This window comes from Gopherus flavomarginatus, chromosome 10 (genome assembly GCF_025201925.1).
Source record: "Gopherus flavomarginatus isolate rGopFla2 chromosome 10, rGopFla2.mat.asm, whole genome shotgun sequence".
NCBI classification, from domain to species: Eukaryota; Metazoa; Chordata; order Testudines; family Testudinidae; genus Gopherus; species Gopherus flavomarginatus.
This window is the reverse complement of record NC_066626.1, coordinates 72,183,958-72,197,335: the sequence shown is the minus strand read 5'-3', so window position 1 is coordinate 72,197,335 and position 13,378 is coordinate 72,183,958. Positions and strand designations below refer to the sequence as shown.

The 13,378-nt window shown below is 44.7% G+C and overlaps 1 protein-coding gene across 5 annotated transcripts in view; it reads right to left on the bottom strand.

Annotated features, from left to right (window-relative positions):
* The window catches only part of SEMA5B (semaphorin 5B), a 367,047-nt gene that overhangs the window by 237,080 nt on the left and 116,589 nt on the right, over window positions 1-13,378 (bottom strand). For all 5 annotated transcript variants that reach the window (XM_050917005.1, XM_050917004.1, XM_050917001.1 and 2 more), the window contains exon 2: window positions 7,082-7,144. The gene's annotated coding sequence lies outside the window, so the exon portion shown is untranslated. The remainder of the gene's footprint in view (window positions 1-7,081; window positions 7,145-13,378) is intronic.

The following is a 13,378-nucleotide window of genomic DNA, read 5'->3' as shown; positions in this document are numbered from 1 at the left end:
ATCAACCCTTCCCTCTTGTATTACACAAGTGTAGCAGGGTGTACTGGACCTCTCAACTAAGCAGGGAAGGGAGGGGGGAGAAACCCCATCTCAGGGATGTTGGTGTGACCACAGCCCCAGGAACCGATTGAACTGGGAAGAGAAGAGGTGGTTCCAGCCAAGGACTTACCAGCGGAAAGGGGAAAATTTCAGGACTCTGTTACTTTAAGGGACCAGGATCAGTAGTCTCTTAGCACAGGAGGGGCCAGGGCTCCCCTCTCTCCTGGCCAATCGTAAGGAGTTCTTAGAAGGAGGAGAATATATATACCTCCCCCATACTCAGAACAGGGTGCACCCCAAAAGAGGAAGGCAGGCAGAGCCAGAGAGTCATGCTTTTGCTGGGCAGAATAAAGGCTCCACAGTCGACAGGAGCATTGGAGATGGGTATGAACGATGGGGTTGCTAGGATGGCCATTATGTTTGGGACACTGAGTCCTATTTTGAATTACTTTCGGCTACTGACCCAGTTTCAGGGGAAACCTGATGAACTAGACCAGGGGTAGGCAACCTATGGCACACGTGCCAAAGGCGGCACACGAGCTGATTTTCAGTGGCACTCACACTGCCCGGGCGCTGGCCACCGGTCTGGGGGGCTTTGTATTTTAATTTAATTTTAAATGAAGCTACTTAAACATTTTAAAAATCTTATTTACTCTACATACAACAATAGTTTAGTTATATATTATAGACTTGTAGAAAGAGAACTAAAAACTTTAAAATGTATTACTGGCATGCAAAACCTTAAATCAGAGTGAATAAATGAAGACTCAGCACACCAATTCTGAAAGGCTGCCGACCCCTGGACTATACTGTACTCCGTATGGGGCCCCAAAGAGAAGGGACAGATGGAGGAAGCTGCAGAAATACCTCTGGCCACAAGAGGGAGTCCCAGCTACAACAGGCAATAACAGTTCCCCAAAATAATTCCTACAGCAGATCTTTTAGAAAAACATCCAATTTTGATTTAACAATTGTCAGCGATGGAGAATCTATCACAACTCCCATTGACCTCAGCAGGAATTTTGCCTGTGGACTGATAGCAAACAGAGCCCTTGATGGTTACGTTTGACAGGGAGGAGATGGAAACAAGTCAGCCCAAGTCAATGCAGTTTCCTAGGTTGCCCCCAAGTCATCATAGCGACAGTTGTTCTTTGTCTCTCCTCCAGCTTAAGTTCAAAAGAATGGGTGGAACTGGGTCAAGAGAAATGGAAAAGGAAGAGCAGTGGTTTCAGAGTATCCCCCACTGCAGGCCACAGCAGCTCCTTCACAGACAGAGCAGACAGCTAAGGTTCACGGGTATGTGGAGGAGTTGGATGTGGGAATCAAATCCCTCTCTATTAAATTACTTCTGTCCTCTTCAGTGGTGGGGTAAGAAGCAGGCACAGGTGGTGGAGAAGACTAAAAAGCAGCATAGCTCATGGAGGACAGGGGAATGTTCAGAAGCCAGGTCCACAGGACCTGGCGACACCACCTGATTCTGTCGCCAGATCACTCCTCCTCCCCACCTGCTTTATCCCGAAGAGTTTGTAGGAGATGTTTCCCCTCCTGTGGAAGAAGCAGGAGGAGACAGTCAGGTCCTATTGCCTCTCCTCAACATCTTCTCTGCTCAGAATTTGCCATTGCTTGTATGAACACCAGTTTTTGAGACTGCTGATTAGCCCTGAGGTCTTCTCTTGTAAATTTCACAAACAAGCCACTCATGGCTCTCTAGTTTACCTTTTAAGAAGCATCTTTTTATAGGGTATGGTCCCTGTTTTTCCCCAGGCAATGAGCAAGCTGCACTGAACACCTGGAGCAAAGTGAGACAGAAAGGCTATATAAAAAATCAGGGCAGGAGACAAATGCCCTCCGGAGCAGGTGTAAGGGACAGATCTGGGGATAAATCCATTACTGTGCTATACCACTGCAGCAGCAAAGGGGAAAAAGGGGAAAAAATTTAAAGGGTGATGAAATGCTTTGAGAAAAAGCAATATATTTTTATGTACTTGTAAAAACCAGAAAATTCACTGCCAATGGATAATTGGTTTCATCTTATTAAACTAAAAACCTATTTGTAGAAGCCAGGCCTTTTTGAGCACAAATTTGATTCCTACACCAAAAGCCAATACAGCATTTTGCAGACAGAAAGCTAAGCACTGCAAGCCAAGTTCCATTAGTCTGAAAGCACAGCACTTGCCACACAGAAGAGAAATGGAACGGAAAGCTTGATTTTTGTAAAACACACTGTGAAAATAAGCTTGTTAATCCATTTCCCCCAAAATTGCAGGCCCTTCTCTCACACAAAGTCTGCTCAGGAAAACTTTATAAATATTTCAGTGCAATAATTTGATGATTTATAGATCAATCTTTTGGTATCTTTCCCTGCATATGTCACGTTCAATATCTTCCCCTCATTAGGCTACTCTCTCTTTCATTAAATAGTTCCTCTGTCTAACTTGCCAAGGAACTGCCAATGGGCCCCACATCTTATAGAAAAATAGGCCCAGTTTTACCAGTGGGAAAAGGCCTCTAATGTACCATGGACAGAGTACAATGAAGCATGGAAATCTGCCTGTGTTAATGATGCTATTCCGCATTGATCAGTGAAAACAAAATCTTTAATAGCTAAATGACATCCAGTGTTTCTGTAGCCTGTTGAATCTGAAAACGGGGGAAGCAAAAATCGGTGTCCCTTGAGAGGTGGAATCAAAGAAGCTGCAATGTCCTTTTTTTCCAGGTCTGGCTGGAAACACTAGCCAAAACAGAAAGAACCCACACTTTAAGCATGTTAGCAGTTTAAATCAATGGACATTAAGGTTTTGGATTAGTAAACAGATGAGTGTGTTGTCACAATTCAGGGCAACGGCACCTGAATTTCTCCTCTGTGGTCCACCAATGTCACCCACTTGCAGACTTCCAGCTTCCCAACTGGTGCCTCTCTTGGGTGGAGACCTACATCTCACTCCCTTCTGACCAGGATCTGGCCAGGCTGCACGGCTCCCTGATTCCACTGTGTATTTCCCAACAAAGGCAGTCTGCCCTAAACGGACCTGCTTGCTTTCTCTTCAGAGACTGATAGAGTGATTGCCACACATATAAAAGGCACCACAAAGTTCTAAGCAAGCCTACTTTATTCTTAAGGTAAAAAGCGTTACAGAGAAAACAATAAAAGAACCTACATGCATCCTAATAAGCTTGTCAGAGTTCACTCTATCATGGATTCTGGCAGACCCAGTTCTTCCAAGCCTATCCTAAGGAGTATTTGTGGCACCTTAGAGACTAACCAATTTATTTGAGCATAAGCTTTCGTGGGCTAAAACCCACTTCATCAGATGCATGCAGTGGAAAATACCGATGAAGTGGGTTTTAGCCCACGAAAGCTTATGCTCAAATAAATTGGTTAGTCTCTAAGGTGCCACAAGTACTCCTCGTTCTTTTTGCGGATAGAGACTAACACGGCTACCACTCTGAAACCTATCCTAAGGATTGGGGCCCTATGCAAACTGGGGTCCTGTCCGTGTGCTGGATCAGAAGGAAGGCCCTAAGTCCACCAAACCCAGGTTATTTATCCAAAAGTCTTTTCTTTGCCTCTTGTTCTCTGGAGAATTCAGTTTGAACAGCTATGTTCATTTGTCCCCAGGGGGGATGGCTACAATGGCCGATAACCAGGAAATTCACTAGCATATTCCCCCGCCCTACCAGAGAAGGTATATACAATGCCACAACACACACAACTGCATTTTTCATACCCTAAAGATATTAACCCTAATTCAGAAAATGTATCTTAATTCAATAAAGTGTATCTTCATTCCATAAGGTTTCTTTAGGATACTGTCAGTTTGTCACATATGTACTTACGTTTGCATACGCTATACACATATACATACGATTAATTACACGGCACAGATGAAAGCATTAGTGCAAAATATCTTTCATCAGTAGAAATAACAATCTGTGATGCTTATTTTTAAAGACAATGGAGCAAATCATTGTAAAAAAATTCACCAACATGCTTTGACACTTTTATTTACTAATCCCATTAGGAACCCATTCGTGAAGACTTCCCAGTTCAGCAGAGCACTAGCACATATTTAAGTGTTTGACTGAATCCCAGCCTGAATGCACCTAGGAAGTGCTGAGGACCCTCAACACATATTGGATGCTCTGCATCTCTCATGAGCAGGCTCTCTGGGTTGCTCGGTTAATAAAAGGCTGCTCAATACAGGCGATCTTTGAATTAAATTAATGGAGAATTGTAGTCAATGGGCCAAATTCAGCTCTCAGGTGTGCCTGGGTAAATCGGATATAACACCACTGACTTTGACGGAGTTAATCTGGTGTAAACCTGAAGAAGCTATCAGCAGAAGTGGATGCAATATGTTTGGGACTACTCAGGACAATCACTGAAGATGGGAGGTCACAAATGAAGTTTCTTGTACAGCTTTCACAATTTAGGATAACAGAGCTTTGGTTTGCATAAGGGGTAATCAATTATTTTTTCAAGGTCCAAATTTTTTGGTCAAGGTATAATCAAGGTCCAGACTCCAGAGAAAATAATACAAACATAATAATAATGATAATAATAAGTAAATAAAAATATGTTGTAGTCCACTGAAAAGCACCAGGTGGTCTAGATTTGGCCAGCGGTTTGCCTGTTGACTACCCCTGGTTTACACTGTAGTTTATGCTAATCAAGGTATTTGATTGATATTTCTGTTATAGAAACCCTTATTTTCATGGTATTACAATTTGTCAAAAATTCATTGGCTGTGTTCATAGCAGTCCAGATTTCCATAATACAATAGCCTCGTCTAAACTACTGCTAAAATCGATGTAACTTACGCCACTCAAGGGTGAGAAAAAAACACCTCCCCACCCACCAGATGTAAGTTGCTTTGACTTAAAGCCATGTCTACACTGCACTATGTCAGCAAGAGACACTCTTCTGCTGCCATAGCTTCTGCCTCTTGTTGAGATGGAGTGCGCTCTCCCTTCTACACAGCGCTTCTTCACCAGATGCGCTACATCGCTGCAGCAGTGCTGATGTAGCCACGGTAGTAAAAACAAGTCCAACAATAAAGGGTCATCAACAGAGGTCAAGAATAAGCATTTTAGGACTCTTTAAATACTAGTTTACTCAATAAACCTAGACTAGTACTAAGGGGAAGTGTTAGAGTCCAGGAAACAAGTATCTCACACAGCATTTTAATAATTCCCTAATGATGTATTCTTAGCCTCTCTTTGCTGATCTGAAATATCTGACTCAATATAAAAAACTCCCTAGATATGTGTTTACATAGTTGGCTCAGTAATCTATTTGTAGAAAGTGGGGTTTTGTCAGGGACGGACATTTTCTTTGAACACTGCCTGAGTCAGACAAAATAAATGCAACGAGGAGTCTGGTGGCTCGTTGTTTTTGTGCATACAGACTAAGGGCTGGTCTACACTACGGGGGAAAATCGATCTTAGATACGCAACTTCAGCTACGTGAATAACGTAGCTGAAGTCGAAGTATCTAAGATCGAATTACTCACCGTCCTCACAGCGCGGGATTGATGTCAGCGGCTCCCCCTGTCGATTCCGCAACTCCGTTCGAGTTGGTGGAGTTACGGAATCGATATAAGCGCGTTTGGGGATCGATATATCGCGTCTAGATGAGACACGATATATCGATCCCCGAGCAATCGATTGCTACCCGCTGATACGGCGGGTAGTGAAGACGTACCCTAACACAGCCACCCCTCTGATATTAAATAAATTAATCCTTAAAATTTCTTGGATAAATTTTTTTTTGTCCTCCTCATTTTGGGTCCCACATATGGCCTGTGGCAATTTAAGAGTATAACTGTCACGAGGAATCTCTCTGTAAGTAACCAAATAACTATGGACAACTCTGCAACAGGTCCCATACTTCATTATTCATTCAAGCAAACTCTGATTGTAGTCAAATACCCAAAGCAAGGACTACAGGATCTGATCAAGCAGTTATTAGTCCATTCCAAATCTGGGCTCCAATCTCTCTCCTAATGAAAGCAGTTGAAGCTCTATGCAAGGAAAGGCTGAAGGATTTGGCCTGTAATTTTGCAAAACCCAATTATCTACTTTTTGGTGTAAGTGGCTGATCATTTTTTCATTGTAACCACTAGAGAGTGGGTGGCAGCATGTATAATACAGAGGCACCTATAAAGTTAATCACACCTATGCAACATCATTTTTCTCTTAGTATTTTCTTATTGTCATGTCTTTTCCTCAAGCTCTTTCATATTTGATCTCCTTGAGAAAAACAGCCTTGCCTACTGATATAAAAAAAATAATCACAATTTTCAATGGCCAGGGATTGAGTTATCTGGTAACACCTGCCCAAAGCCATCAACAACTGAAATAAAGGCTGGAAATGGTCTTGTCTTCCTTATAAGTGGTTTGGGTGCTGAGTTTTCCATTGAATTAAATGGAGATTAAATAGACCAGCAAACAAGCTGAGTGGAAGGCATAACATAACGCTTTGGAAAGATCTACTGAAATTCACAGTTAACTATTTAATTCACTCATAAAAATTAGAAATGGAACCAACCAATAAATAACAGCATGACACTTCCTTTTTTAAACTCTCTCCAGCCCAGCAAATCTAACCAGGTTTATGCCACAAGTAGTTTTTCTGCCATACAAGAGGAAGAAAGTTTGTGGAAGGAGAAGGCAACTTCCCATTATGGAAGCTATTGTTGGATGTAATGAAAATTTTAGGCTAATTGCCAGAAACTTTATTCTCCAAAGTATAAATGGTGAAAGGCTGAAAATGTTTTACTTTTAGGTGCAAAAAGCCTTTAGAGAGCTCCAATTCTGACACAAAGTGACAAAAGGCCATTTTTGGAATTCTTGAACAAGAGAACAATAAGCTGTGAAAGCAAGGTGTCTCAACCTGCACCCTCCATTTTGGAACCATATGATCTTACAGTCATTTCCTTCCAAGCTTTCTGTATAACGGAATTCAGAAACAGAAGGCAGGCTCTAGCAAAGAATAGGGGAGGGAGTTACCATGGCTGTAAATAGAGCCTTAAATACTTACTGCCTCTGCATCACTGGCGTGTCACATTCAAAGTCACGACTCAGGGAAATATCCTGTAATAACCTGAGGAAACACCAAAGAAAACGGTAAGTGGGGAGAGGACACACAGGATCAGGTCTTTGCAGAACAGAGCAGAGACTAAAAAAAAAACAAAACCCAAAAAAAAGCATTACTATTATTTTAAAATAATTGTTTTTAAATCACCTTGATATTTTGAATTAAAAGTTAAATACAGAGTAGGGGAAAGACTACAAAAACCTTTTTTACAATGTTCATTTCAATGCGGCTTCGGAATTTGCTTTGCTTGTGAACACTCCAGTTTGGTATTTGTTTTCTGCATTTATCCTAGCTACAGTTTTAGAAATTTTGCAGAAACAGCAACACAGCATTTGTTTGAAAATTGGATATGTGTATGGCCCCCGTTACCAGAGTATCTGAGCACCTCCCAATCTTTAATGCACTCATTCTCCCAGACTCCCTATGAGGAAGGGCAGGGTTATTACCACCATTTTACAGATGGGGAACAGAGACACTGAGAGGCTAAGTGACTTCTCCATGGCCACAAGGGAGATCCATGGTTGAAATCAGGTCTGTGAGACCACTAACCACTGGACCATCCTCTCTCTTGTTGTGGGAAGCTAATTTGTAAACAAGCACATTCGCTCCAGACATCTAATTCTTAAGAATTATCTTCACCCATTCAAGAAGCAGAAACATACGTGTCCAGTCCAAACTAACTTACACGGCTCGCATTTAGAATTCCATGAAAGTCTCACAACGAGTTTGCAGAACTGGAGAAACTCTTTCGCTGCTTGATGACAGTGAAGAGGCAAGAGTAAGCTATTAATAGTATGAAACTGGACTGCAGTAGTGTCAGAAAGCTTCAACCTGTTTGGATCCCCTTGTGCGAGGTGCTATACAAACATAATAAATGACAGTCTTGGCCCCAAAGAGTTTACAGTCTAAATGACAGGCTTGGAAGCTGGAGACATAAGCAAGTAGACAGGTAGGACCACAACAATAAGGAAAAGCTCTGGCCTGGCTCTTTGGCAACATGGGCATTACTGAAGTCGCACTAGCAAGGATGCTCCTGAGGATTCTCCTTGAAAAGGGAAGGGTGTGTAAATAACATTCAGCTCAGATTATACTACTACCGCATACAGCCAGTGGGGGAGGACCATGTGCATTCCCATCCCTGCATAGCCCACCCAGTCTCTTTCCAGCCTCACCCCCACTCCATCCTTGGACACCTCTGCTTTAGGGCAATGTTACACAGCCACCCTTGACAGTTCAATAGACCGTAATATATACAAGTCAACTCAAGCCTTTTAACTCAAGATTCGGGGTGGGGGGGAGGAGAGGGAAGGAGAGAGAGAGAGAGGGAGAAGAGGAAGGGGCTGTCTAAAAGGCATGCTGTAGCTCAACCACCAGCTACTGGATTGCCAAGGGGATTTTCATGGCCGCTGTGATGCACGAGGTCAGACCAGACAAACTGAACGGTCCCTCTGCCCTAAGACGTATGAGTGTTTGTACGTACGTTTGGAAGCAGTGACGTGTTTACCTAACACTACTTAAGAAGTCAGATTTTGAATTCCCTCCCAAGTTAAAGCATGAAGCTGTTCTCCTTTCTGTTAAAAAATAAACATGATTTATGAGTGGGATTTTCTAAGTCTGTCAGGTTATTTGGATGCTCTATTCCCACTAATTTGAAAGGAAACTGGAGTTCAAGTCCTATGTGCAGCTATGAAAAATCTCAGCCTCCATGTTTTGCACAGCCAAAGAAGAAATTCTAAGCGAAGTATGACAGTGAGCGTCAAGAAGGGACTGTCAGAAACGTTAATAAGTAGAACTCCATGGAAAATAAGGACCAAACCTCACCGGGAACACGATTTCATGCCAGTTGCCATCTTATCCAACACACCAGAGCTTGAACTGAAGACCTCCAGAGTTAAAAGCACAAACTGCTATAGCTTGAGCTAAAGAGCCAAGCCACTCCTCCTGGGGCTAGAACAGAGTCATGTTTTTGGCAGATCAGGCACAGAGAAGGACTTGTAATGCACAACTCCCCTGTGGGTTACACAGGCAGCTCCCACTGGCTTTAATGACAGTCAGATGCTACCAAGGGCAGAATATTACACTGAAGAGCACCACCTTCAAGAAGCAACAGCTGTGGTGTAGAGAACTGGGAGTCCGCGGACATGGGCTACACTCCCAATTCTGCCACAAACGTGCTGTATCATCCTACTCAAAACTCTTTGTTCCTCTGCACCTCTGTTTCCTATGTGTATAGAAAGGATAATGATGCTTGCACACCTTTGTAAAGTATTCTGAGGGCTTCAGAAGTAAAGATCTACGAAAAACTAAATAAAGATGGAGTTTTGGTGTCACAGAGTATAATATACCTAGCTATTTGTGTGGCTCTCTTCAGGACAGCATCTGAGCAATCTCATGATGGGTTTTAATCCTCACATCACCCCTGTGAGGTAGGAAAGTACTATCCCAAGTTTACAAAGTAGATTAAGTGCCTTGCCCAAGGTCACATAGGAAGTCTGTAGCTGAATTAGGACTTGAAGCCAGGTCTCCCGATTCCAAATCCAGTGCCCTATCTACTAACCCATCGTTCCCTAATTCTGAACATCCTTTGAAGCTCCCAATGGGTGTGCAAGGAACAGAGACAAATACAAGAGGTCAATGCAGTGGCTCTGATCACTTTGTATTAGTGTCAGTGACATTTAAGCAGGAAGCTGTAGGATTAACCTGAAATGAAAGAGTTCGCTGAATATCATGTTTGGGTTACTACAGAAAACCACAAGAAAAATACTGTAATAATGTCAATGTTTTCCCCTCCAAACTAACCTGACCCCTAACTGTTCAGTGCTAGGCTCCCAGCCCCACCACAGATTCCCCATGCCTGTCACTTAATTGCATAGCAAGGAACATTAACACGGCAGAAAAACCAGCCACAGATCATCAGTAGCTGAAGTCTCATGCATTGTATCAGTGTGATTGAAGGGGCAGCATGTGGCTGCACAATGAACCAAAAGGGAAACAGAAAAGCTAAAAAGGTTCAGAGACAGACAGCTAACTTTTCAAACTGTGCAAGGTTTTAAAACCAGCTTTATTATTACAGCTGTGATTGCTCGCCCTGGTTTTTCTGAACAAAGTGGTGTTTTCTCTTGTAATATTTCAGAGTCTTTTCATGAATCAGAAAACAACCCCAGCCAAGTACATAAGGAGCAAATAGATAACAATGTAATGTAAATGAACCAATAATTTAAAGTCAGCAGAAGGTTCCTTGGGTTAACACTGAGACAAACCTGGGTCAAGACTTCAGGATCTGATCCTTTGATAAGATCCTCAGTGCAGAAAACCTGCACCCCTTTGGCTTGTACAGTGCTGTGCACCCATCTCACACAGAAGAAACAGTTACTAACTTTCCATAAATGTTGTTCTTCGAGATTGGCATGGCAATGAGCAACATTTCAAAGACAATATAGGCGTGTGCTCGCCCCAAGCACTGCTGCCGGAAAGCTTTCCCTCAGTGGCATCCATTGGGTTGGCTCTGGTGCCCCATGGAGTAATGGCCTCAAAGCACCAGTATAAAGGGTCCTGATCCCTCAGTTCTTTCTTGCCAGCTAACTCTGAGAGGGGCAGGCAGTGGGGGTGGGGAATTTGGAATGGACATGAGCAACACATCTCGAAGAACAACAGTTACAGAAGGTTAGTAATAGTTTTTTTTTTCTTTTTCGAGTGCTTGCTCATGTTCAGTCCCATGTAGGTGACTCCCCAGCAGCTGTGCAGGTGAAGGATTCAGCATTCACTGGCATGCTGACTGTAACACCATTCGGCCAAAACCCGCATCGTCTCTAACTTGCTAGGTGATGGTGTACTGGGACAAAAAAGTGTAGATTGATGGCAACATTGCCACTCTACAGATATCCTGGATAGGAAGTTGAGCCACGAACACCACCAGTGATGTAGAATGAGCTGTCAGCATAGGGGCCGGGACTTTTGCTAGGTCATAGCATATGTGGATACAGGAAGTGATCCATGATGAAATTCTTTGGGCCAAGACTGGACAGCCTTTCATTCAGTCTGCAATGGCTACAAAAAGCTGAGAGGAAATCAGAACTGGGCTCAGTGCTGGGACTGTGTCTCTGTTCCAAGGGAGGTGGTGAGGGAACTCTCAACTCCGATACGATGGAATAGGACCTCCGAGACTATGGACCCTGGACTGGTGGAAAAGCCCAGGGGTTCTAGAACAGCCACTATGGTGGCATCTGGCATTGCACCAGTGGCCAGGCCATCGGCAGAATGCCCTGGCTCATGTCGATTATCAGGTAATGCCAACTGGAGCAGTGTCTGCTCCTGTGGGAGGCACACAACTCCACCTCTGAGTCCAACTCTGAGGAGTCGCTTCTTGGTGACAAGAGTGGAACGAAGCCAACCGATGTTGGAGAGCAGTGCCGGGAGGGAGAAGACTATGCTGTGGCATCATGGCTAGCTTGCCTTTTGAGGGAACCTGGGGTCTCGGTGCCATGGTGGCCACTGCTCTCAAATGGTGGGGGATGGCAGTACTGGGAGTGAGAACAACTCCCTTGGCATGTCAAACACCTCCAGCGTGGACGGCAGCACCAGGGTAGTTGAACTCCTATGGCTCTCTCTTGGTGGAGAGTCCAAAGGTGTCAGACTCAACAGTGCCCTTCCTGGGACCAGACTCAGTGGCACCATCTGCACTGCTGGTGTCTCTGAGTGGCTTGGCATGGGTCACACTCTGCCAACATCTCTATGTCTGACCGACATTGGGGTTGGGGATTGCCTGCAGTCAGTTTTCCTCTGCTTCTTTCTCAGCACCGGCAATGGAGAGCTGTGCCAAGAGTCCCGTGCAAGAGTTGTCTTCTTTGGCAGCAGGGATGACTGTTGGTGCGGGAAGTCCCAGGAAGCAGAAGCAGAGTCCTTCCTTGGCTCAGGAGAAGCAGAAGGGCCTGCACCTCCCTTCGAGATGCTGGGGCGCTGCTTACTGAAGCTGAAGTACTCTGTACCAGGTCGGCGCGACTCAGCTCCGAGGGCAGGCAAAGTGCTGCCTCAACAAGGAGGAACTTGAGTCTGGTGTCCCTGTCTTTCTTAGTTCTGGGCCTGAAGCCCTTGCAAATTCTGTAACACTCCTGCATGTGAGCATCCCCCAGATACTTGAGGCAGCTGGAATGTGGGTCATTATCTGTCAAGAGGACTGAGGCATGCCATGGTACTGGGGAAGGGCTAACCTGGGTCTGCTAATCAGTGTTCACTCTAATTTTTTCCACCCACATGTGGAATTAATTTTGTTATGTGCACCAATATGGAGATGGTGTGATACATCACCTTCATATTGGAGCACACAACAAAATTCATGTGGTGGGGGTGGGGCCGAGAGGTTCAGAGTGTTGGAGGGGACTCAGGGCTGGGGCACCAAGTCGCCACTGCCGGCTTTGGCCCATGCCATCCCGGCCAGTTTGGGCTGGAGTACGGGTGCCAGTCCAGGCTGCGGTATAGTTGGGGCTGGGGGGCCGCCATGGAGTGGCAGGTTGGGGGCCATGCTAAGGTCCCTGGATGGGTTCCCTGAGCGCCTGCTCAGCGATAAATAGGCTGTTGCATGGCCATGTGGCTTACAGGGCACTCAGCTGCCAATCTAACTTACTAACTAACTGAAACTTAAGCACTACAACAGAACCACTGTACAGTAAGTAAGCAAAGTTCACTGAGAGAGGTACTTGCAGGAAAACGCAAGGATGAGCTGCAGTTCCAGCCACCATCATGGGCGGTAAAAAGGAACTGAGGCGGTGGCAGGGCCCCTTATACTGGTGCTATGAGGATGACACTCCAGGGGCATCAGTGCCAACCCAACGGATACCACTGAGGGAAAACTTTTTGGCTCTCTCTTACCCAGCTGCACAATGGAGTAGGAGCGAGTACCTGTTCCACCATGCGTTGCAGAGCTACTTAGGGCCTGTCACAGTTACAGCACCAGTGCTTGAGGAAGCTTAGGGCCTAGGTCCCTCCAGAGCAATGGGACAAGAAGTGGGCAGCAAGTAACCAGAGCTACAGCTATTAGAGCTGCAGGTCACACATGGGGAAATGGGGGGGATGGTGCTGAAGGCTAGCCATGGGTGCCACAAATGACTCTTCCCAACCAATGCAACTGAGTAGCCCAGGAAAGAACGTACCTCTCCAAGGCACTACTCTTCCTGATGCTCCCTCACAACAATTGCTATTAAGCACAATCCCTTCCTGTGGGCTGGATGCAAAGAGCACAATCCA